Source organism: Empidonax traillii, unplaced genomic scaffold (assembly GCF_003031625.1).
Source record: "Empidonax traillii isolate 1590-97213 ecotype Southwest subspecies unplaced genomic scaffold, ASM303162v1 scaffold60:size2069287, whole genome shotgun sequence".
Classification (NCBI taxonomy): Eukaryota; Metazoa; Chordata; class Aves; order Passeriformes; family Tyrannidae; genus Empidonax; species Empidonax traillii.
Window position 1 is genome coordinate 1,884,791 of NW_020955253.1, and position 27,083 is coordinate 1,911,873.

General features: G+C 34.7%; 1 protein-coding gene across 2 annotated transcripts in view; it reads right to left on the reverse strand.

Moving 5' to 3' along the window:
- Nucleotides 1-27,083, reverse strand: part of TENM3 (teneurin transmembrane protein 3) — an 869,819-nt gene that overhangs the window by 794,447 nt on the left and 48,289 nt on the right. For both annotated transcript variants that reach the window (XM_027879901.1, XM_027879899.1), the window contains exon 2: nt 12,271-12,436. The gene's annotated coding sequence lies outside the window, so the exon portion shown is untranslated. The remainder of the gene's footprint in view (nt 1-12,270; nt 12,437-27,083) is intronic.

Consider the following 27,083-nt stretch of genomic DNA (forward strand, 5'->3'; position numbering starts at 1 on the left):
AAGTTGCCATTAAAATTATGAGGAAGGACTGTAAAATATTGAAGGGGACTTTGCAACAGCTGCAGCTAAGATATAAAAGCTTTAGCTGTGACATATGAAAAGATTTAGTTCAGTTACCACAAATTTAAAAGAAAATCCTTCAATCAAACAGGAGAGAAAGCACTTTTAACAGAAGCTTTGGACTACCCCTGCCGTTGCTGTTGAAACTACACTGAATGGAACTCTGCTTTTAAAGGTCTTCTTTTACTTGTTTCCTTTTGCAGTCAAACTTAGTAAGCAGAAACAAAAAGCAGAAGAAATGTGAACTAAAAATAAGGGACTGATTTGCAGCAAAATAAAATGCAATAGCTAAGCAAGAGAAGAGTATTTGCCTTGCAGCAGTATGGTATGCCAGTGAGAAATATCAGCAGCTCGAGTTGCAGCTCAGAGAGACTTTCACAAATGACACTGGCCCACCTGCTGTATGTCATTTTACAGCAATTCCACAAGCATTTGAATACAATGGAATGCTCATCATCTTCATGTAAAATGCATGACAAAAGTCCCTCCACTTAAATTGCATATTAGCATGAGCAGGAATAGGAAAGTGGGTTTTTTCCACAGTTTGTATAAAAATAAAACAAGTAGAAATCCTACACCTAACTTACTCAACATTATTTGGTAGGATTTTTGAATATTAGAGAAAAAAATGGAAACAGGGGAAAAATGTATTTTCAAATAAAAGAAATAACAAAAATAAATAAAGTTTATGGAATATATTTTAAATGTATAACAAAAATAAACGCTGTTTTACTCTGTGCATATCAAGGGCACCCATTATTAGGAAACTGGGGGCCTGTAGGACCAAAAAAAATTCTAGTTTGAAAAGGAGTATTTCTAGAAGACAAAGACAAAAATGAGTAATTGTATTCCTTCATTATGGTAAGGTTTTACAGTATGCAATCTATTAATAAATCTTAAAACTTTCTTAGATCAGATGAATGAAAAATGGGGACTGTGATGCTAATAAGAACTCCGGAAATGATCAAAGACTAAGTCTTAAGATTATGTGGCAAATGGTAGAATGTATAATAAAGAAATTCCTTCTATTCCCACAAATATGCACAAGGTAAAGATAAAAATTCTGTGATTCAAGAAAGAGGGGTCAAAGGAGACACTTTCCCACTATGGGGTCATGAAGGGAGGGTAAACAAACTTTCACTCAACAAACATCACTACCTTATAAAAATAACTTGCAATCTTATTTGATCACAAAGCTAAAGGAAAGTAACAGATGAGGCTGTGTAACCCTGTGCAGCCTGTGGAGGTACTATTGCTGCAAGCTATCTGAAATCAAAGTGGCTGCTCTATTTTACACCGTTTGAGAAAGTAAAAGTAAATAGCTTTTGAGAAATAAGAATTAATTTCACAAAGGTAAAATTAAACACTTCCTCCTTTCTATATTCCTGCTATATTTTATATCAGACAATGATTGTCTTATATGTGGAATTATTACCATCCATACACTAGGAGAGAAGATTGCTTCAGTTTTGACATATAGAGGTATCAATGTTGAATTTTCTGTCTGGATCCTAGACAGTTCCTTCCACACTGCACCTCAGTCCTATATACAAGAGCATTCTACTAAAAGAAAAACTTAACTATTGAACATTTCTATTACCTTGTGCATTCTTTTTTTTTCTATATTTTCAGATAATAGTAATGCAAAGATCCACATCTCAGCTGTCTATGAGAAACAGGCACTTTTTTTAAGACAGCTTTAGACTCATTTGTTCACTTCTGTGGGAGATAAAAGTTTTGATTTTCTCATACAAGATTTTACTTTACAGTAAAGACTTAGCCATTTTGGTATTTAAAAACAACAGAACATAATCGGATTACTGAGAGTTTAGAAGCGCTTTCACATCCCATACTTTACATGCATTTTTAATAACGATTTGTTATTACTGTTCTGTAATATGGAAATCCATATTATTGTTAATATTGCACAAATTCACAGCTAATCACATTATAGTACCAAAGGAACAATTATAGTATGTGAATGTGTATAAAGATTAATATACATATCCTAATAAATCTCAGCTGACCCATTAATGTATAATGGGCCCAAAGGAGGCCTCGTATCCTAAGTATATAAATGGTACATTTCTTTCCCCCTCCCCTCCTTTCTTCATTTTGTTTTATATGTACAAACTGCCATAAAAAGGAAAATTAAGCCATACAAAACCACTCTCAAATATCAAGAGGCTAATCAAAAGCACAAACCACTTTCTTTTCTTATTATACTACAAGAATCAAACTAATATTTGACATGCATGTACAATGAGTTGTTTTTTTTTTTTTACTTTTCCTTTTGAGAATAAGACTTTTGAAGTACTGGACAGTCATCCACACCACATGCACTCTGGAATGAATAGCTATTACAAGTGGGTTAAGAGAGTAACTTTCAGTTTTAATTGTAAAACATAATAGCTTGTTCTTGGTTCAGTGGGGGGATACCTTCAGCTGTTTCAATTAAATCTCTTGTAGCTTGAAAGAAAAAAGAGAGAAATGATCCTTTTTGTTATGTAAGATATGCCTTACAATATCACTACCTAGTGACAACTCCTTGTCCTCCTGTCACATCCTGTCCCTTAGACCATGCTACAGAAAAGCAATTTTCTGCCTCAAAAGCACTCTATTTTTTAAAAGTTTGTCTCTGGGCAATTTTCAGGTCTACTAGAGCTGCACAACTGTATACAGATGAGAAAGACCCAAAATAGGGCAATTTATTTGATTCTTCCTCTTCAAAACATTTAGCTGAGATTGCATATCCAACAGAGAAACCCCAACAAGAATATTCAGAGATGACCTGCAGTGACACACATCTTTTTTCCACAAAAAATTTGCATTAAACATCTTTTCCAGACTCCTCAGATAGTCTAGATTTGACTTTTGTTTAATATGACCTTTAACACAAACATTTCCCAGGATATTAACAGCTAATTTCTTTTTTAAAGGAGATAGTAAGAACTGGTCAGTTAAATAAAACACTTATGGAGTTTTTCAGAAAAAGGAATAGGGTATTTTGTGGGCACTTTTTAAAAAAAAAGAAAAAATTTGTGCATTCATTTGAATCCAGTTTCTCTCTTGTTAGAAAGTAAAGAACCACTTGGATGGGAAAATACATCCTCCAAGTGTTCAGCTCCTGGTAACTTAGCATTTATCAATGCCTGAAGCTAGTTTGACTTCAGTATTCCCCTGGTACAGCTCTGCCCTAACTCAGTAAGGGCACTTCACAACAGAGCACAGGTCTTGCCTTTATAACCATCCACAAGTTTAGAACTACTTTACCTGTATGAAAGTTTTTAAGGAATTAGGATAGTGCCAGGATATCGACTTTAGTTTGCTATGAATGTAGCATTCACTAGTGTATTGTCTGAGGCAAAAAAAAAGTGATAATATTTTTGAGACTTTTCAAGAAGCTGGATAAATTTTCAAATCTGAAAACAAATAAACCATAGGTTCCTCAATCTTCAAAATCCCATTCAAATTTCATATATATAGTTTGGAAAATTTTAAACCAGACTGATAACTCATTTAGCCCTAAAGACATAAATTTATCCATTTAATTTCTCTATTGCTGTCTTTTTTAATTGAAGGATATATACATTTAATTTCAGAGTTTCACACAGGCATTGAAATCAATTATGTATTAAAAATCACTATTAATATTTGCAACTGAAAATAACCAAGCATAAAGTATATCTATAACCGTACATGGTTCTGATTAGTAGATTAGACTCCATCAGCTAAAGCATGGATTTTCTTTACTAATACAATAAATACCATTGGTATGAATACATTTTGAATTTTTCTTTACCTGGCATGTGAGTATATTTAAAAATTGACTGAAAAGGTGTTATGATCAAATTCTTTAAATTATCAGACATATGCCTCTGCCAAAATTAAGGTGCAAAGAGACCATATGCTGAAGTAAATAGTATAGATTTTTATTCATGTATGTCGTAAATGTGAGGCGGAGAGAGATAGAAAGAAATTGCAAAAAGAGAGTGAGGGGGAGAGAAAGAGAGTAACAGAGAGACAGAAAAAGTAGAAAAAATATCACCACTCTATAGATTCTGAGAGCACCCCAACTGATCCTTTTCTTATGGTCTTCTGGGTGATAAGAGTCTAAAACTTGTCAAAATGAGGGTTGCATCTGGATCTCCTGAATCCCAGAGTGGTGAGGGAAAAGGCCTGGGTGGTAAAGGAAGAAGTCTGTGCTATTAAGGGAAATCCCATGTGGTGAGGAAAGAAGGCCTTGTTGAACTTCCTGAGGTTTCCATCAGCCCACCTCCTAAGCCTGTCAAGGTCCCTCTGATGGCATCCTTTCCCTCCAGCCTGTTGACTGCACCGCACAGCTTGGTGTCAGCAAACTTGCTGAAGGTGCGCTGAATACCACTGTCCATGTCACCGACGTAGATATTGAACAGTGTCAATCCAAATACTCACACCTCTGAGGATTGCCACTTGTCACTGGTCTCCACTTGGAAATTAAGCCGCTGACCACAATTTGAGTGCAGACATCCAGCCAACTTTTTATCCACTGAATGGTCTATCCATCAAATCCAGGTCTCTGCGGTTTAGACTCAAGAATGTTGTGTGGGACAGTGTCAAACGCTTTGCACAAGTCCGGGTAGATGACATCTGTTGTCCTTCCCTTGTTCACCACTACTGTAACTCCATCTTAGAAGGTCACCAAATTTGTCAGGCATGATTTGCCTTTAGTGAAGGCATGTTGGTTGTCACCTATCACCTCACTTTCTGTGTGCTTTAACACATTACCCTCTGGTACAGAAAAATATCCACTTCATTTGCATAATTCACTTGATTAGCTTTTGCACCAGAAACACTACCAGGTTGCTGCGTCACACCTACACAATCATGCACTTGGCGCTGAAGACAGAATTTGCCTCCTGTTGTGTCTGTCTGAAATTGCCTTTATTCTGACCCACAGATTCTGTGCAGACGCACATAAACTAGACTGCATTGTAGATAAGAGAAATATATCACCAGCAGAATGCAGAATTTTATTGAAGGCAAATCAGATTTCCAGATGTGCTTAAATTCCAGATATGCTTTAAATTAGTGAAGAAGAAATTTGTTGGTATATTGCTGTGGACACATAAGGGAAGAAGACCTTTACAATTTGGTTCATTATGTCTGCAAGTGCTAATGTTGCCTTTGCACATCTTGTATTCAATTCCTAAACTGGCACTGGAAAATGTGGTAATACAACTGTGTATAATGTAACAGAGACAGAGATGAATAAAACTGTAAACCATGAAAACTTTGAAAGTGGTTGAAGTGGGACACTAAAAGAAGAATATCACTGTTTAAAACTATCTTCATCTCTGATTTCTGCTTTAGACTTCTTGAATATTTAGCTGAGCAAGGAACTCATTAATGGACATGTAGCTGGCTGGCAAACCTTCAGTTGCTGTTTGTTGTCAGTTGGTCACAGCTCATTGATGATTCAAAAGTCTAAGTGCAGACTGATGCTCATTTCAGTTTTACAGTAATGCTATAGCTTTGTCAATCAGAAGTTACCAGGAATAAAAGCAACAAACTGGTAATGAAAAAAAAATTCATTGGCCTTAAAGTCCTCATTTTTGCCTAGTAATTGCACTCTACTTCTTTGTATATTTTCACTCTTTTGGTATGGCTTACTAGCATATGTTCAAAATCAGAGGATATTATTTAAGCTAAAGAGTCACAGGAGTTACTTCACAGCAAATCTGACTATTGCCAATCCACTTTGATAAAAGGCATGTAAAGTTTCTGTAATGGAGCCTTATATAGTCAAGGGTCCACAACACCTTTTAAACCTACTTTTGCAAAGCAAACAGAAAAGCATGCATAAACAAACTGTATACTTGACAAAAAGAGATAGAGTACTGAAGAAGAAATCTTGCCCCTAATTGAAAGGGGGGGGCAAGACATGTCCCTGACATGAATCCCTGGATTCCTGTGAAGGAAAGTATACAGTAGGACATAGAAGGTATCTTTTTTGTCTTACTAATTGAAATTTAAAAAAAAAAAAAAAAAAAAAAAAAAAAAAAAAAAAAAAAAAAAAAAAAAAAAAAAAAAGGAAAAAGAGTAAAGAGAAAGAGAAAGAGAAAGAGAAAGAGAAAAAGAGTATTTCCTTCCAAAGGCTTGTATCTGTAACATGTAAAATCAAATAAAATCCTAATTCTACTTTATGTGAGTTTTAAGTAACTTTTGTAAAGTCAACATATTCTTTGTTACAAGAAATCAATGTCTTAAGTTGAAAGGTGTTTTTCAAACGACTATTCAGTAAAAAATGCAGGAGCAGTCCTTAAAACTGAGACCAGGGCTTCTCCTTTCTTCTCCATGGAGACCATACTAACCACAAGGCTGCAGTTGTGCTTCTTCTGATCCTTCTATTCCCTTTCATTTTCCAAAGTTTCTCAACATTAGTGATGAATACAGGAGACTTCTCTAAGAATGGTGTCTAGACTGTGTGTCTAGATAGAACTTGTTCAGAAGCTCAATTCCCTTACCACCCTCATGGTGGGAAGGCCTATGCCTGCCATCAGAGGCACACAGGTATGTGCAAGGACCAGAATTCTGAGATTATGGAAGTCAAGTGAGCCAAAGCTTAAGTTTAGCTCTGAATATGGGCACCCTTAACCTGGTGAATGTTCTCACAGTTACAGCTGCAACTCCTGCTCTGACAAGACACCTCTTTGTAGCCGAAGAACACGAGATTTGTGGTATATCTATCTCTTATCTGCACACTTTAGGGCTGACTCCTTTTAGCATCATGTGCTGACACTTGTTGCTTAGTTCACAGCACATAATACAGAACTGGGTGCCAGTCCAAGTACCAGATGCTTGAAATCTAAAAGTGACGTTGTCATTCTCTGTGGTACTCATCAATGAGTCCCTTATTACAGTCACTATAAAATGATAAAATTCATAGTTTGATAATTCCAAACCTTTAGTTAAAAATGCATCCAATCTGAAACAAAATTAAAATCAGAATAAAATTTCTTACAGACATAAAATAGAAAGCAAAGAAAGAGAAACAAAACATAGAAAACATATTTATGAAATATCTTTTCTTCTTTCCTCTTGCAGCAAGATATCTGAATAACAATTTTATTTCAACTTTCCTGTGTAATTGTAAGCAAGTAACAAGAATATATGCATAATAACTTCAACCTGGATGTTTGAATAGTAGACCAGACAGCTAGAGAATTACCCAAGAGTATTACCACATGAATACCTTATGCTTCCTAAATGCTGTCACTCAGAAGGCTTCTCTCATCTCTGCTTAGTCCTCTCATTTACTTCCTTTACACAACAGCTCTCATAGAGGAAATAACACCACTATTCTTATTTTAAAGCTTTTCTTGTATTCTAACAAATCATATAATCAAAATTATATTTCTTTAGGAAAGGAGTAACTTATCTTCATGATTTCTATGTGTGCATATAATAGTTTTTTATTTTGTTGCAATGTACTAAAATTAATTTTAATAGCACATCTGATGAAACACAGCCATGTTGTTCAAGCATTTAACAGCATTTTTGTGATTTCTATAAGAATATTTTGATGACTCAGAATTATTTATTAACGTCTTTCTGCTCTGAACATTTCATGTTAGCCTGAAGATTATCTCAGTTGGTTAAAGCATGGTGCTAAAAACACAAAGGTTGTAGGTTCAGTTGTATGGGCCATTCACTCATCAAGAGCTGGATTGAGTGGCTCTTGTGGGTCCCTTCCAACTCAGAATATTCTGTGAAATCTGTGAAATGCTAAACAGTCACTGACTAGTCTTCTCTATTTTTATTGGTTAATAAGACACATGACCAGTTGGGATGATCTAGCTAAATAATCACTGTAAAATCTAAAGTTATCATCAGTAATTCACTTAAATACATTTTTTAAGTTAAAAACTTTGGGCAGGGAGAATTGTTTTGCAATCAGAACAAACAAAAGATCCAAAATGGAATTAAAAACCACAGTATGGTTCATGAAAATCTGCAGTTTAGTTAAAAACCCCCAATATTTTGTCAGAGACTGATAAGGGTTAAATGGCTTAAAAATTGGTTAATGTTATGATCACCAAAAGCAAACTGCAAAGAAACAGCTACTTATCTACAGAAGCCCACCCCTCCCTGAATAAGCCTACTGATTTGGACTGTGAAGGGACCTTGAGATAAGATAAGGTGGTACTGTTGTCCAACTATCCCAGGTGCAGAATAGCATGCAAACCTATAAACTGCGTTTCCAGATAAGGGAAGAGGCTAATAAGAGGTAAATCTCTTATCATGCCAGTGTCCTCCCTTACATGATGACTCAGCTGTGAAAACCCCTCCGAGGAGTATAGAAGACATTCACACCTTGCCTGAGGTATTCATCTCAGGTGATGGACCATAATGGCCCATGATTGATTGAACTACACTGACAGCTGCAACATCTTAGAAGGTGTCAAAGACTCCTAAAATGTCCCATGATCCAGCATTACATCATTCAGGGGTGGTCTTTCTATCTAGCTTCTGCACAATATAAGCTCCATGAAGAAGAGGAGTCTTTCCCCCACCGTTTGAGAGGTGCAGCCAGTGAGTAGACCAGAAGAACACCAAACAGGATGTTGCAGTCTATGGAGTGGTGATATCTTTTTTCTACTTAACCTGCTTCTCTGTCACTGTCACTCTCTCTCCCCCACCTTATCTTTTCCCTCTCTCTCTCTCTCCTTCCTTGAATACCTCATTTACTATTCAATAAAATCTGTACTATCTGTACTTTGGCAAATGGTCTTGTTTGCATCTTAATTCAGGGAGAGGCATCTCCAATAATTTTAATAATCAGATTGTAACACATTTGTGAAAAGTTTTTTGGATTTTTTACTGAGTTGTCTCTTACTCCTAATGGCAGCATGGGGATTCCAGCTATTTCTCGTCTTTTATAATGCCTCCATATTTTAGCCTACAAAGTGTGTCCTACCTCTTTTCATTTAGTAATTTTTTGGCTGGGTGATTGTCAAGAGTTAAGCAAATCAGAGAAAAAAAAAGTTTTACAGATAATTAAGACCCTGTGAGTTTCAAGGATGGAGATCCAAATTAATATGCTGAGGGAGAGGAACGTGGGTAGGAGATGGCTGGACTACTCAGCATTCAGGGAGGTGCAGACTAAGCACAGCTCTATTGTCTCTCAGGCAAAGAGGATAATAAGAGGAATAGGGCAATCAGGGTTGCAGTTGAAATTGGTGACCTTAGAGTACAAAGAAAACAAGATTTCAAAAGGAAAGCTAGCTTTCTTAGTTCCAGCTCCTGAAGCATCATGTTTCTAGTAGCTGGCAGTTTATGTGACTTTTGTATAATTCCAGTTTCATCAGATTCCTAAGATTTTAGTCACAAGCAAAATAAAAATTAAGAAAAAACCATAAAGATTCAAAGAAAAATGTACATTCTTTTACAGCAAAGTCCTTTACTTGGAGGAGATCAACACTAAGACTAATGATAGTTTATACTTCTGAAAGTTAACGCAGTGCACAAAATCAACTGATATCTGAATTTATTTGCAAGTAAATGTCCTCATAAAGCTTCATATATGTTTCCGAGCTACAGGCTTCGAAAGGGTAAACTTGCCTTTAAAAGTTCTGTGTTAGAGCTTGCACCAGATTTTTTTACCAAATTCCCAATACATAGCTGAGGATTTAAGAAAAACAATGAAATAATCAGAGGTGGATTAATCCCACCTGACACAAAACCAAGAATGTATTTAATCTTCTTCACATAGAGGGAATATTTTTAAGTATCCCTATGTGATAGTTATTACATTTGTTTATTGATTTACACCTCTCCATTTTATTGAATTAAGCCCTCTTACCCTTTGTAAAATGTCAAATTTGAACAAAATACCAAATATGTGCAAAATGCACTAGGGGCAGCATATTACTGAATCTAGAATCATCTGGTAGATCACACTGAAGTACACGGTTGTATGAAATTAAACCAGGAAAAAGTAATATCACAAATTAGTATCATGCTTGTTCATTTCTTTCTAATTACTAATTTGGATGTAGTCAAGAGTAAAAAAAGGCACCTTTTTTGTCTAATAGATATGCACTGAGAAATGGTAATTATTGTATTTGATCCCCTCTGGCCAGATCCTAACTTCTAGAAAGCTGCTGCACTGTAAGTGAGGATAAAGCAGTTGCTGTGGTCCTAACGGGACTTATGGTCACCCTTTACCTGTTACTGGTATACCAGCTACTGTGATACCTGTTACTAGCATACCAGCAGCCCTTGCAAGATTTCAAAAAAATGTCATTTTAACTTTATAAATTGTGAACTGTATGCCTATACTTGGAATCTTTCATAGAAGGAAGAAAATCTGAGTCTTTTATTGTTTTATAGTTCTGTCCTACACATTTTAAAGGAAAGCAGCTATATATGCAAAATATCATAATATGATCAAACAGCAAGTTATTTCATAAAGCTTCTATAAATCTATGTAGTGTCCTCTAAAGACATAAAAAATGAGCTGACTGACAAATTCAGAATGAAAACATAAAGAAGGCTTATCTCAAAAGCTGAATGCTTTGAAACTCTACCACCCTCCATTTGTTTTTTACATGGTGTGCAACCTTACTATTATACGTCACCACACTAAATGTTATATTATGTATTTACAGGTATCATGACTTTACTAGAGGAAAAGCTGTAGAAAATGTATTCATGCAATATGTTTATTTTTAACTGTTATTACAATGATTTCATACCAGACTGAAGACTTATTTCACTTCTGAGATTCACACAAATCCTCAAAACTAAGCCGGATACTGATTTATCCATATACCCAAATGCTACCCCACAAAACAGTTAGAAGCTCCAACCCCGTCATGTAGTTGATTCAGAGACAAAGCAAGAACATTGACAGAGCATAGAAATTTATGCAATTCTACTAAATTCTTTCTGCCTTCCTTCTCTTCTCCACTCTGTCCCCTGATTACTAGCAGTCAAGGAAATCAGTGACAATCCTAACATACAGCTAAGGAACTTGTAAATAGGACCACTGTTCACTTTTTAAGCAGTGAGATAGATACACAGAAGATATACCAGCCTTTTCTTTCCCTGAAAGCATTCCATTGATGAAAAGACATTATTTTATTAGGCTGGTGCCATGATAATGCTCCTATTAATATTTCTTTTGAAGATGCTCTGGTCCTTTAAACTGACATACTTCAAGTGCACATATGGTTAAGAAAAAAAATTTTAAAAGTCAAACATTACTTATCATATAGTCATAAATGATACATCACAGTTCTCTGACTGTAGTCTGAATAGGAGATAACTGCAATAACGTAGTTAATACTGAATGGCAGCTACCTAAGTGACCCTTTATGTCAATGTCTTAGTTTTAATACATATAATCCTTAAATAATTCCCAGTCTTAGATCCTGAGCATATTTACAGCTTCCAAACTGTTCCAGGATAGGTTAAATACTTTCTGTATCTGAGCATGAACTTTATAAAGTTGTGTATCACAATACTGTAAATATTCCTGAGCTATGGGTGGCAATTTTACTATCTCGTTTCAACACTGAAAATCTCTTAAGCCATACTGGATATCTCAAGCAGGATAAATCTACTGAGATAGCCTCAAATGACCTGAAAACTTTTTCAGTACTGAACTACGTATTTTAGACAGCCTTATGGAATGACTACAATTACGACATAATTCCTGGACTGCCCTGTAGTTATCAGAATTTCTGCAGTGATGTGATTTCACCCTAGGCATACTTCCTAAACCAGAAGGATCCCAGAAAAAAGCCTCTAGCTATCTTCCTTAATTCCTACACTTGGGAAAGTTTCATCTTGCCATATTTGGGGTGTTAGGATAAATTTATACCATTCCAGACTATTTAGCCATCAGAAAGTAACAGGATGAAAGGACTGATTCCTGTTTGCTCTCAGGAAGTATTTATCTGTAAAACAGTATTTTGAAAGACTAGTTCTTATAGTTTGAATAGGTAGCTCATGGTAGTGTTCTACAAACTCTTAAAAGTCTAGAGAAATAAGTGTCAATAAATACCTCAACTTATTATTAAAAAAACCCAAACAAACACAACCAAAACCTGCATATGTGGGGTTTTTTATGCCTTGAAAAAATGAAAATCCCTCAGGTCAACACAATTTTTTGCAACAAGTTTCTCTGGGCCGAGGAACTGCTTTCCTCATGTGGTCACTCACCAATATTTATGAGGGAAGGTCACTTGGAATGCCACCAGCAGATGAAAAAACAAGAAGGAAAGAAGGTTTTTCTGTCTTCACTGAGCTGGCTGATTTTGCCAAAATGATAACCGACACTGACATTACACAAGGGAAAAGTTGTCGCAGTCTCACAGTTGCAGCTCAGCTGCAGAAACAAAACAAAAACAGAAATAAAAACATATGTGTATACTTTTCAAATAAATGTAGTGCCAAAACATTAAAACTCTGATCTCTGGAATATAAATAATGCTTTAATCTTGGCTTTGAAATAGTTATCTCAAATCTACTTTAAAAAAGACCCCTAAGAAATCGAATGTTCTTCTGTAAAATTAATCAATCACTTTGAGGGTTTAGTGGAAAGTAATGGCCATAAACATCTTATGTGCTCAGCTGGTGGTAGAAGGCAGACAAAAATTATAATTCTGACAAAAATAAGGAAAAGCTGAGATTTGAAGTGAAGATTGCATGCAGAACACATGACAGGGAATGACAGGAAATTTTATAGGTGAACGTGGTTATAGCTGAACATGGCCTATGGAAAATTTAAGGGAAAATTGAAGGATTAATGAGAGATTCTTATTTATTTATTTATTTATTTAATTTTCCTAGCATCTGTGTGAATTATCACCTATACGTCTGGTACGTCCTAAAAGAAAAAACTGTGATGAATAAATAAACAGCTCTAGAAATCTTCAATAGGGTCCTTTACCTTGCAGGGAATATTATCATTGGCTTTTGATACAATTTCTGCTGCAGGGAAAGACTTTCAAAGCTCAGAATGCTGAAGTATTGCCAGGCACTCAAAGACCCCCTGCTGTGCGCGTCAAACTAAGAAATCTCTCTGAACTTGTCGAATTAAAAGTCATCTCTCTCTCTCTGCAACCCCTGCATGAGCTGGGAAGCTCTGTCCTCGTTTTTTTTAGGTCTTCCATGATAAACAAATGGAGCCTGAAGCATCTTTATTCTTTTCAGGCACATAATTAAAATTCTTTTAAAAATGTAATTGAAGGCAATGAATTTCAAACAGAGGTTCTAGTTAACAACGAGGTTGAAACAGTTTCAGCAGGCTATAGTGCTTTATCATTCAATTTTGTTTCAAAGGTGAAAGTAAAACAGCTTGTTATGATCCTGGGTGTCTATTTTTTTTTTTTTTTTAAATTTTGTTTGTACATCAAGAGGTTGCTCCAAATTTAAACATCTCAGCAGGATTTATGCTTTCTGGAATGTCATAAGACTTAATTACTGAAGGAGTACAGTATTAAAATATGAACAAAGCAGAAAGTATTTTTAGTTTCTCCAAATCATTATTTATACATCACCTAAAAATTAATGAATATAATTATTGAAGAATTTTTATTTTCTTGGCTACCCTCTTTCATTCACCCAAATCATTATAAATATTCACAACTTAAAATTTTTTAAAATCTGGTAATGCATAGGGCATTAACTTCCTATGATGACTATTGTTGCAAAACATTGTAATGACTGGTTCTAATAGGTATTTTTGATGTTGCCAAGAATAGAGCAAGTATTGATATAATCAATGATTTCAAATTAATATAAAAGGAATGAAAAACTATCTCATTGGATTTGAACTGCAGGTATTATCACACAAAATTAAGTGAAAGGTAGTAGGAGACAGAACAGTTTTTCAGAAAGTTGTCTGTAAGGTGACTTCCTAGAGAGCTCAAAATCTAAGCCAAGCTTTTTAAAATATCTATTTCGGAGTGTTTTTCAGTATCCCTCTGTGTTGAAAGCAAAAATCTTCAGTTTTCCCCTGTTTTTTTTCAATGTTGTGATTTTTAAAACTGTTACTTCTGGCTATAAATGACCATATGAAATGTATTTTCTTAGAGTTTTCCCTTAAAGAGACTAGAGATTGAGATATTTTAAGGAAAATTATTTACAACTCTTGTAGCATTAAAAGAAAAAAAAAAAAAAGAAAAAAAAAAAAAAGGTGCTGCAAGGCAGCACTACTCCCACAACTTCTGGCTAGTACTCTGCCTCTGATGGTTATAATGTCCTGGGAGACCTGAGATAACACAGCTAATATAGCTGCTTTTCATCCTTGGAGGGGGAAGCACACTACGTGTTCTGTATGGGTCAACAACTGTTCTGTCTGGTAATGGTAGAAAAAGGATCCAGTTAGCTCCACTGAAAAAGGCACTGGCAAAGCAGATCTAGCAGGAGCAAACTAGGTTTTTGACTACACTATCAAGTATCTCTGCAAGTCAGACGTTATTTCTTTCTGGGTTTTTTTTTGTTTGTTTGTTAGTTTGTTTGTGGGTTTTGTTTTTGTTTTCTTTTCTTTTGTATTTTTTAAGTAAAACCTTGTCAGCATAGGGTACAACCCATTCCAGAGGTCATGCTTAACAGCCAATACAGAGAACAATGCAACAAGGTTGACCCTCTCTACTTTCTGCAGTTGTTTTGCATTACATCAGCAGGTTTGAAACACCGACGTGCCTTCATCTCACACCCAGAATATGCAACACACAACTTGCACGCATTGCACAGAGCCTGCCCATGATGTTGCAATCTGGACAAAATTCTTAACAAATAATGATCATGTCAATAATAATTAACAAATAATGATCATCCAACAAGACACCATACTGGCACAAGAGCAGCACGACCGAAGGCTACATCGAATCTCTCTACCTGTGAGTTTTTTACATAGGTAAACATGTACTATTACAACCAACCAAAAGAATAAGGCAGTCTCTACTTTGCCTTCTGTATCCTTGTATCTTTGTTGGGAAAAAAGTGAACTCTTTTTAACCTTTGCTTCAGAAAACAAAGGAGAGTTTTGACAGTGTATTATTTATCATCTTTAACTGTACACAGTATCTTAATGTGTCATGAAATCAACAGAAAGTATAGGTGTAATCAACAAGAAACATGAATCAACAAAAAACATTAAATAAAACAAATGTAGGCAAATTAGTATTTTCGAGTTTCATTTTTGCTATAAAACTGGATTAATGAAAGCACTGTGATTATAAAAAGTAACTCATCTTTCACCACAATTTGCTTGGTAGAATGTGAAGGACACTGGACAAAAAAACCCCAAACCAAACCTGTAACAAAGAGACAGTATCTGATATTTTAAGAAAAGCCCAGCATGAGTATTTAATGTCTGTTTGCAAAGTGAGTAAAGGCTTCTTTAAGTTCACTGAGTTCACTGTAAAGTTTAGGGAAGATCACTAGCATAGAAAAAAGAGACTACTGAAATATGAGTCACATCAGTGAACAAAAGTGATCAAAGTCTGCTTGGCTGCTAGAGTGTCTTCAGTTTATTCCGTTGCAGTACACATATTACTTGATTGAAAGGTGTGTGGATATAAGGTACCCAGGTCTGTCTACTGTCACTGGGTCTGAAATTCTCGCTTGTTACACCTGGTTTCCTTTATTGATTTCTTTTTCCTAAGAAGCAGAAGGTGAAATAATTTTTATAATATTTGGGAACATAAATGTTTTTAATATTTAAAATACAGTAAATTTAATGTATAATAAATTCATATTAATTCCCCTCTAAGTTAAAATTATTTCAAGAGCTGTGATGCACTCAATATTATCCCGACTTTGTTTCCGCTCACATGTTGATAATACGTCACTAACGTTATACAGTCATATTGTACATTCTTACGTATCTTGAAGATCTGAGACACCTTTTTCAGTGGAGAAAAAAATTGCTTTTTACACCATTGCCAAATAAGATGTTAATGCAAGTAATTTATTTCTTCAAACGACACCTGATGCTTATAAACACCTACCTCTTAAACACCATAAAATGAATATGTAATAACAATAATTAATTATTAAGTAGAAAATTCAGATACGTATGGCAAAACTCTCCCAGAAACAGTTTTGATCCAGTAGTTCAATGTTCTGTAGACAAAACTACTTATTGCCTTGATAATTTGGTATGAGGCACTGCTATTTCAGAAGATGGCAGAAGAGGGAGTAAGTGAATATAAACCCAATTATGACTTCAATGAGAAGTCTAAGAGCAAGAATATTTCAGCTGCTCTCTCTTTTCCAAAATAACTTGGTTTCCTAAGACAGTTTTCCAAACACTGTAAAAAGTTAGCCTGCATCAGAATTTAAAGTTTTTGAAGATTATTATGGTCCTCTGTACTATTCCTGTGTCTCGATTGTTTAAATTAATACAGATTTGTGGCTTTTAGACTGTACTTTAGATCACATATTCTGTAATTATAACAAAAAACAATTTTATATGATAGATTTAAAGCACAGATTAAAACAGAACAGTAAGGAATTCCTTGGTGAAATTTGCTATCAAATCACAAACTGTATAAATACTAAAAATACAAGCTCAACCTTAAAAACAAGTTAAATCCTTCATATCAGTACAGATTTGACTGTTCCATATGAGGTAGTAATTACAAAATAACTCAAAAAATGTCAAGAAATACTTTTCTATACATTTTCTATCTCCCATGTATGCAGGCAATATGATGGTCTCCACAAAAATATTAAATATTAGAAATTATCTGAAGTACTTGAAAAATAAAATTACCATATATTTTGCATGATATATTAGTAGATGGTAATGAGGAAAATAGATAATTAATAAAATAGACCCTAGATTATATTCTCATGCACTTAGTCCAGTGATTAGGTTCAAGATTTTACAAACAAGCTTAGAATGAGAAAGGAAAAAAAAAACCCTGAAAGTTCTGTCTGCATATAAAATTGCAGTATTGAAAGTAACTAGTAAGGATATGAAGAAAAAGTTTGAATGAAATCTTTCTGATGATTTTACAGATGATCCATTAAGCAAGTATTTCATCAGAAGCAAGTACATATTAGAAAGTGCAGAAAGTCTGGTGCTGTTTTTGCCACAGGAGCAAAGACCGAACTGATAACACTTCACAGAAAAATGTAAGTCTGTGTCAAAGTAACTCATCCCTATAAAATCTTGATATATTTAGCGCTTTCTTTGGTTTGACATTCTCTTATGACTACCCCTTCCCTATCAGTTGTGTAGAGCTCCGTGGCCCTAATTCCTTCTATTCTTAAGTTTCTTTGCTCCATATTTTGCTAAAATCCATGTATTCCACAATACTAATTCTCATCCTGTGCTGTTGCAAAAAAGTAACAGCTGTCAGACACTTGAAGAGTTGTGACAATGACTCACACTTCTGTTCAGCCGAAAGCAGTCTGTATCACTTCAGCGATGTGAATGGTACTTTTTGGATAAAAAAGCAGAGTAGCCTGACAGATAATTCTGATTCATTTTTCAGGAAGAAGGGACGAAAATCTACTTAGCTAACAAATAATTTTCAGCTCTTAATAATATTTGATGATAGGATTATTTATTATATTAAAAATTTCAGTCTGGTGGGACAGAAAAGCTTCTAAAAATGTAAAGAAAAATAAGGAGCATGGAGCAGCTATACTGTACCTAAGAGACTGATAGAACTTAGCCACTTCCTTTTGCCTGCAGAATTTTCATGTATTTGCCTGCACAGGGCCAAATAAATGCAGTCAGACATCTGACTGAAGCTGAAATCGACTCTGTTTATATAAATGTTCTTTAAATGGTAAAAATCAATTGTAAAAGATTCCTGCACATTAAGTCTCTACAGTGCTATTCATTTTCATATTCACAATACAGCAAAATGGGAAAATAACTTACAGAGAATGAATATACAGATACATCAACTATATTCTTGTACTTGTTCTCTTTAAAACATATTAATAACCAATGGTGTTCTTAAGGCAAGTTCATGACTGCAGTATCTTTTCCCTTGGATATATTCTGCTACTTTTGCAGTCAATTGAGAAGTCCTTTGAAACAAATTACTCTGGCAACTTTGCCTTTACACAGTTCAGAGTAAGCCACTGATGGTAAAGTATATCTGTCAAATTCAGGGCTGAGGAAACTGACAAAGTTATGACAGGCAAACACTTTATACCAGCAAGAACTTTATGTTGTTGATTATTGCACACTTGTTGAATGTTGTTAGAATGCCTTGTTACGTGTTCATGTAAATAGAAGCACAATAAAAATGTTGAATCCTGAAGTATCTTTTCAGAGGAGGAAATTAAGACAAGGAAATTATGGAGAAAATTAAACACTTTTAAAAATTATCCCATTTTATATTGCAATGTTAATATTTGTACTGAAAGATGCATGAGCATAAAGAATTACTGTATGTACTAAATTAAAGCATGTAATATTTTACATTAGCATTCAGAATTATGTGAAGTTCTTAAGTTTCAATCAATCATTAAAATGCATAGTTCATAGAGTGCTTTCAGTGACATAATTTTTTATAGCAGGTCGTTGTGATTTCTAATTTTACAGAAGTTAGATATCAGTTCCTTAACATTTTTTTCACATATAATCTGTAGTTTCTTCACTGCAACTATTCTAATTTCTTGAAATACGAGGGTCATTAATTTAGCAAATGCCAGATGTTTAGAAACTACCTCAAAGAACCATATTAGTCCAGAAGAATCAATAAAGAATAAAATTCATATGTTCGTGTCTTGAACTTGCTGCACAGTTATAAATTTACTTTGCTTCAAGAAGTGGATGTTTAATACATTAGATCTTTTGAACTCAACTAGTAGATGCATAAGATATATATTGATAATATTATCTCCTGTAAAATTAGGCTTCTTAAAATTTGTTTCTTTTATCACTTAGTATATTTCTTCTATTCTCAAACCAATATCTTCACTTTTGAGTGTAAGAGTATTTTTTGGATTTAAATCAGTTTTAAGTTTTACTTAGGAAATAAACATAAAGTAGAACTTTTTATCTGCTCATAAAAATGCTGTAAGTTCATTGTGTTGTTTAGGGGCTTAGGTGATAGAAGAGATTTTAATGTAAATAAACTGCTTAGTCACTATGAACATTAGGCTGGTTGCAGTATGGGCAGATTAGTTAAAGCACAAGTTGAAGTTAATCACAGTACATAGTAAATATATTTCTGTTTTAGAATATTTCCAAAAAATATTTTGCTCAGGTTTATGATACAGTAGAGATGCTCACTGGCACTCTTTAGGCATTCATTTTGTTTTCATTTCAGTTTTCCATTTTGCTTTAGGTATGCATACGCTCAATTTTATGGCAGCATATAATTTATTGACACATTATAACTGTAATATGCTTGTCATAACTCCGTATTGTGTTCTACGTGACAATCGGAAAACAAACATCATACAGAGTGAGGCTTTTAGTCAAAACTTTCTTTGTAAGACTTGTAAAGAGTTCTGTGATCCATGATGAATGGAAGCATATAGAGTGGATGTTATATAGACCCTTTTGGACTTGGTGTCCATTGCACAGGTAGCAACTAGTGTGGGGACTAGCCTTGAACCTCAACTCATCTTCCTGCCACACACTCCTGTCGTTTGCATATGGTTCTTTTTCAAACTCCACTCCTTTAAAAAATTTTTAATTCTAGCAATTGTACAAAAACCTGAAATAACTTTCTAAATAAAACATATTAAATCTAAGTACTTTATTATTACAAACATCAGTACTTACTTTTATTTTTTCTAAGACAAAAAATGTAGTAGGGATCATGGAACATTAAAAAGTTCCTTGTCTGAACAGTAATTCAGTAGTTTCTACCTCCATAACTGCAATATATTATGAAACCTGCTGTAATTTTATTTATGGAACTGGCATAAAACTGGAAGAAAAAAGATCTCATCAAATATTGAAGCAAAGAAGATTTAAAGACATGGTAAAGGAAAAAAAAAACCACCAAAATTTTTATAAACTGTGATGGCAACCCAATACATTTTAAGTAAGTTAAATAGTTTTGTTTTTAAACCAGAAATGCGATAGATTTGATACTGGCTTCAGAGAAAGTTAAACTGAAGATGGGAGTACAGAGAAGAACTATGATATAGAGAAGAATCTGACTGAGTTTGAAGGAAGATTTCTAGTGGAGCTCTTTAAATGAGGTGGATCTTATGCAAAACCTTAATGAGTCAAGTCAAATATAGTGTATCAGTGAAGCTTGCTGACACCACTTCTTTATTTTCAACAGGTGAAAAGACTGGAAATTATCACAGGAAGAGCTTCCTGGGTTTGTCAACTACATTAATAGAACATAACATAATGAAATTAAATGTAAAAATGAAAAATTCAGAGTATGCATTTATGAACTAAGAATATGTGCATTAAATGCTGTGTTTATGAACTGAAAAGACTGAAAATGTTTAATCTGTTTAACCTTCCCAAATGCAATCTGAAAGGGAATATGATTACTTTCCACAGAGGTAAACAAAAGCCGTGGAAGAAAATTTAACTCCAAGACATGAGAAGAAATGTGTATAACTGGCAATAAATAGCAAAGGTTCAGAGAAAATGCTCCAACTACAAAGAATTGATTCTGGAATGTTACTTCATCCTTCAGTACTGGAAACAAATCCTGACCAGTGAGATCCACTTACAGAATGTCAATCCCTGGGATACCAGAAGCTGATCATTTTGTGATCCCATCCGGATTTTGCTATTTAGCTTTCTTAGGAAAGAAGATGACAACTGAAAGAATATATTTAAAGAAACTCTAAAAAGACTCATTTTCAAAGGCACCAGACATATTTTTAGGCATGCTTTCTATTTACAGTATTAGGCATGATAGATGCTTCTATATCAGGTTTCAATCCCTTCAAGAGGCAGATTTAGACTGAGTCATCAATTGCTCTTTTTCTCAGTATTACAGTCTGCTTTTTATAGCCAACAACATATTTCTTTTGACATTTGTTCTCTTCGCTAAGTCACACCTTTTTTCCTTGCTACTTCCTGAAATTTACCTAGATCCTGAAATTTTTTACTGATTTTCATGAAGTTGATTGTGTAAGGGGTGGTATGTACCATTCTACGCCAAGAGGAGACCAATGACAATGTAATTTTACATAGTTTCTTTGTTCTAGTGAGCAAATACTTTGCACTAGCAGACAACATTCCCATTTTTTTAGCTTCTTAAATCATGGCAGGGCTATTAGGAGGGAGAGGCATCAAAGAGGAGAGAATAGAATCCTAAGAAACCTGCTGTAGAATGTCCATATTTTCTAATTTTACTTTACCTAAGCAACTATGGAAACCTTAGATTTTGTACAATATAAAGGTAAACAAATTTTAATAAAAATTAATATCTATCAACTACAGAATTCTGGAATATTTTACCTATTCCAAAATGACTGTATTAAACTGTTTTCAAACTCTATTCTTTGCTCATTTTCTGTCTTCATCATCCTTCTAAACCTTTAAATCCACAGAAAATTAGAAAAATTCTTCCTTATTCTGAACTACTGGAATCAGAGCCTATGATTATGAATTTCTAATATACTGCCCTGTTTCCCTAGTCCAGTTCTTATTTTAGGACCTGGAATTGAAATTCCAAGTTTTCTTAGGAGGAGTAATTTAGAACCAAATTTACAATCTCAATAGATTGCCATCTCTTTTTCAGTAGGAATGAATTCTCTCTCCAGTTTACATGCTAGCTGAGTGCAGCAGTTGGGATAGTTGCACTCTCCCACAGTTCATTATCCTACTTCACATAATTAAGTATTTTAGACTCATGACAAGACCTTTGTGTATTTCAGGATACAGCAATGTATCAGTGATTTCATGTCCATTGGCCTGCATTTCATTTTACAATATTACTTTGTTGCTGGTCAAAAAGAATACGTGCTCAACAGTATTTCACTAAAACAATAATAATAAAAAGGGATTTAATCCCATGCCTTTTTATTAGTTTAGCAATACTCCCAGACATGCCTGAAAATCTTATGCAAACAAAGGGCAAAGGAATGCCTCACTGCCAAAGTCTCCAATCACATTAGAATCATAGAAACATAAAGATTGGAAAAGACCTTTCAGATCATCAATTCCAACCATCAGCCTAGCACTACCACCACCATGCTCATGACTAAACCATGTCCTCATATGTCATATCCACAGGTTTTTCCAGGGACAGTGACTCCACCACTTCCCTGGGCAGTCTGTTCCAATACTTTACAACTCTTTCTGTGAAAAAAAAATATGCTAATATCCAGCCTATACCTCCACTGGTGCAACTTGAGGACATTTCCTTTTATCCTGTCACTTGCTACCCAGAGGAAGACATGGACCCCCACCTTACTACAACCTCCTTTTAGGTAGCTGTAGAGAGCAATAAGTTCTCCCATAAGCATCTTTTTCTCCGGGCTAAACATATTACAAGGTACCTGGCCTTATTGAACCTCATAAACTGACCCTGACCCTTTGATCTAGCCTGTTCAGATCTTTCTGCAGAGCTCTTCTACCATCCAGCAGATCCACACTCTTTCCCGCCCAACTTAGTGTCATCCATGAAAAGGAAGAACTGCTACCTCTTAGTTAAACCTTCTTATTTCGCACAGCAATATCCAGTGGAAGATGTCATTTCATGTGATACAGATTACCTTAAAATTGCAAGTTTTGAAGTAAAACAAAGTTAGTAATTTTCAACATCTGCTTTTCTTTTGACTAACACGTATTTAAAAATTAAAATCGCATTATTAAACTAATTATAAAAAATATTTTAAAGTAGTCTGTGGTGGTTGAAATTGTTTTTCCTGAATTAGATACAGCTGAAAGATGGTATCAGGATGCAACAAGAGGGATTATTGAAAGGATTTGATTTCAACATAGAATGTTATATTTTTGAAGCACTGTTTGGGTGCTGCTTGCACACAGAAGTCTAACTGAGATCGACAGTAGTTTTGAATGAGCTCTATCAAGTTTTTAGGCATTCATTTACTTAGCCAATACAAGAATCAGATACCCTGCAAGTATTGCAATACTTGAATGCCACAACATAAAAAATAAATGATGATTACATACACCAATTTACACTAGAGCTCTGACATTCTCCTTCTTCAGTCTTGCATTCTAGCTACTAAAGATCTGATATTCCTATCTCCTGTTTCACAGCTGATGCTGTGCAGTCCTGCAGCAAGCAAATCCTCTACAAAGCAGTATCAAGTATTTGGTTTTTATGGAAAGCAAGACAGCAACAGCAACAGCAACAACAACCCCCCCCCCCGCCAGATAACCACATATGTAAGTGATAACCCAAACATAAGTAAACTGAAAAATATATCTAATAACTAAGTTATGATTTTAAAAGTAGAAAATTTTCAAGTGCAAGCTGAGACACACATCTATGTTAGAAAGTTTTCCTTTTGCCTAAAGTTTTACAACAAAAATACCAAGCAAAAAATCCTTTTACTCTATGATGTGTGTGCACATGATCAAAACATTTCAATTCAGCAAATGCAGACTGAATCCAACTTAAATGAAAACTAAGATTTCTTAAGACATTTTTACAGAATCCTATACTGTATCTGTGCTTAGACAGTCAAGCCCCGAAACATTCCAATATCTCAGTTGGTCTCAGATATATTTTGTATTAATTTTTGCTTTTCCGGGTAGCTGGAATATATATCACAGCCCTCAGTCAAAGAAGAAATTATAAAAAATTTCTTCTGAAAAATTATACTATTTCAACCTAATGGGTAGGTTATACCTTATCAAGGTACAGTGTTAAGAACAAATTATAGAACAAAATGTTGAAAATACAAAAAAAAGTCCACATGATTTATTACACAGAGATGATTAAGTTGAACTCCATCCTATACATGCAGCTAGATTTTTCTGCAGCTTGTTCATATGTACATCTCTATAATTGGGGAAATACTGCAAAATTTATATTACCTTCTTAATTTTGAACAGTTTCTTGAAATAATTTTTATATTTTACATAATGGCCATGAAAATTGATTTCTCATTTTGATAAAATAATTCATACATAGAAGCTTGATAATATTATGTCTTTATATTCAGTGAAAGGTGAGAAACTGTTTACATATGTTGAATTGAGACAATTGCAATCCAATACAGAATGAAAGTTCAGGATTTTGAAAATGAATGTAATGGGATACAAATCAAGAATTATTTGCTCAAGTACTTTTAAGAATTCTACTGAATAATTAGTACATCCAAGATAAATCAGATCCTTTAAAATGTGCAGTCAATATTGATGATGAAATTAGACAGATCATTGTGAATACTTAAATCATCTACACTTAATCACTATTTTTTGTATGAAAAAAACCCCTATATTTTCTAGTGTATTCAGAAGATGAGAATTTTCAAGCAATTTCTTGGGTTTTATTAATGTGCAATAGATGCGCACAGAATCAGATTTTATGGCTTCATAGAGTGTTCAAAGTATAGAACTCTCAGTTCAATAACTGAGATCAGCTGTGAGTTCTAGCCAAGAACAAAACCATTTGAAAACATGTGTTACCACACAGGGTATCAGACTCTTTCCCTGTTGTTGATGAACTCAGAATTAAACAATGCACAAATCTGTCTTTTCCTATAAACAGGAACTTATTTAAGAATGTGATCCATGAGGATCTCCATCTCAGAGAATTTTCATCTCATAATTTTCTATTATGAGATTATAAAAATTATCAGAAAATAATTAAAAAATACTCTGTGTATCTAGCATATGGCATACACCTCCTAAGAACAACACATGCAGGTATATATTTCAAATGTATGACATCCCCTTTCATAAAAAAATCTTCAGATTGTAGTAATTTCATATAATCTATCCCCTCTGTCATAGTTTTCTCTGAAATTCTAACCTCTCTGATTTACCTTTCTTACTACACACTATGTGATTTACGAGTACTGATAGCTCGAGAGACAGCTGTGAGACTAGCATCGTAACCTGTCCCACATCAACTCAGAAGCAGTTTCTTCTGAATTGTATAGCTGCACTGAAATGGAATCAAAACACGTTCCAACATGTACTTTTAAGCCACCTTGTTTATTCACGAAGATAAATACAGAGAGATATGAAACAGCTCTAGTTACCTTTCCCTCAAATTTATAGATATATAAATATAAAAATTATTAATTTTACTATTTTATTATTGTCATTTACTCTGAGTGTAATTTATTACATACATTCCTAAATGTTATCATATAATATTTTAAAGTGGAAATACAAATATATCTCTAACAGTAAATTACATTATCACTAAATGCATCATTAGATTTAAAACAATTACATAGAGGAAATGTGAAACATTGTTCCAAAAAGCTTTCCAAGAACCAAGGATGTAGTTAATATCGACAACTTATAAAGCATGATACTACGTGTGTTCTCATTACATGAGATGGAATCAAGTTTAAAAGCCAGAACATGATCAAACAAAATACAAGAATGCCTTTTGCAAGTAAAGTGTGAATTTCTGTGGGTAATCATAAAAGATTGAACACCCAACTTAATTACTTTTATATGAATACAAATATAAAATAATGCATGCATATGTATGTATTCATGATCCATATGCAATGTAAATGCCAATAATTCCTTTTAATATAATGGCATAGTCAACAGTCCGCACAGAGTTCGAGTGCTCCTGCTATAGTTTACCATTATGATAAATTCTACAGGGCCTGTGCATCTGTATTGTAGTTCTGCTGTACAGTTAAGGGACAGAGATGTCTCTTCTTTTCTTTATACCTAAAACTAGTTGGAAACTATCAAATCTCTTTTGGTTCTCCAAAAGTTTCCCTTAGAAAATTTTTTCACCAGCATATGGTTTCCAAAATAAAAATATTTCACAAGAAATCATTATTTTGAGTAATCCTCTTTAATCCTGTTTGGATGTGAAAGCAATCAATGTGAAATATTTTGCAAAGGAACTGAACCAAATCAGACTGTCTGACTGGGTAAGAATTGGAGACTGAGGCAACTACGGGAACTTTGTGGCTGATGTCTACTACAGCTCATCAGACAAAAGGGAGCCTACTGATGAAGCCTTTTTCTTCCAGCTACAGGAGGCATTGGGCTCAAAGGCTCTCCTTCTGCTAGGGGACTTCAACCACCTCTACATCTCCTGAAAAAGGAGCACAGTAACCTGTAGCAGGGTGGAGAGCAGGCCTGTTGAGAAGGACCTCAGGATGATGGTGGCTAGAAAGCTGGACATGAGCCGGCAGTGTGCACTTGCAACTCAGAAAGCCAACCAGATCCTGGGCTGCATCAAAAGACGCGTGGCCAGCAGATTGAGGGAGGTGATTCTGCCCCTCTACTCTGTCTTCATGAGACTCCCACATGGAATACTGCATCCAGTTCTGAACATCTCAGAACAAGAAAGATGTGGAGCAGGTCCAGAGGAAGACCACAAAAATTATCAGAGGAAGGAGCACCTTTTCTATGAGGACAGGCTGAGAGAGATGGGGTTGTTAAGCCTGGAGGCTCCCAGGAGACTTTAGAGAAGCCTTCCAGTATCCAAATTGGGCTCAGAAGAGAGTAGGAAAGGGACTTTTTACGAAGGCCTGTAATGAGAAGACAAGGGGGAAATGGCTTTAAATTGTAAGACGGCAGATTGAGATTAGGTATTAGAGAGAAATTCTTTCCCATGAGGCTGGTGAGGCACTGAAACAAGTTGCCCAGAGAGGCCGTAGATGTCCCATCCCTGGAAGTGCTAAAGGCCAAGTTGATGGGACTCTGAGCAACTGAATCTAGCTGAAGTTGTCCCTGTTTATTGCAGGGGGTCGGACTAGATGATTTCTAAAATCTCTTCCAACCCAAATATGATTCTATGATTTTGTAAAGATTTTCAAGTTATTTTTTATGGTCTCAGTCACTATCATATGCTATTTGCAATTCAGATGCTATATACACCATGTCATTAAAATGGATCAGACAGACTAGGTTTGGTAGAACTCATAGGCCCGGAAACTCTAGGTCT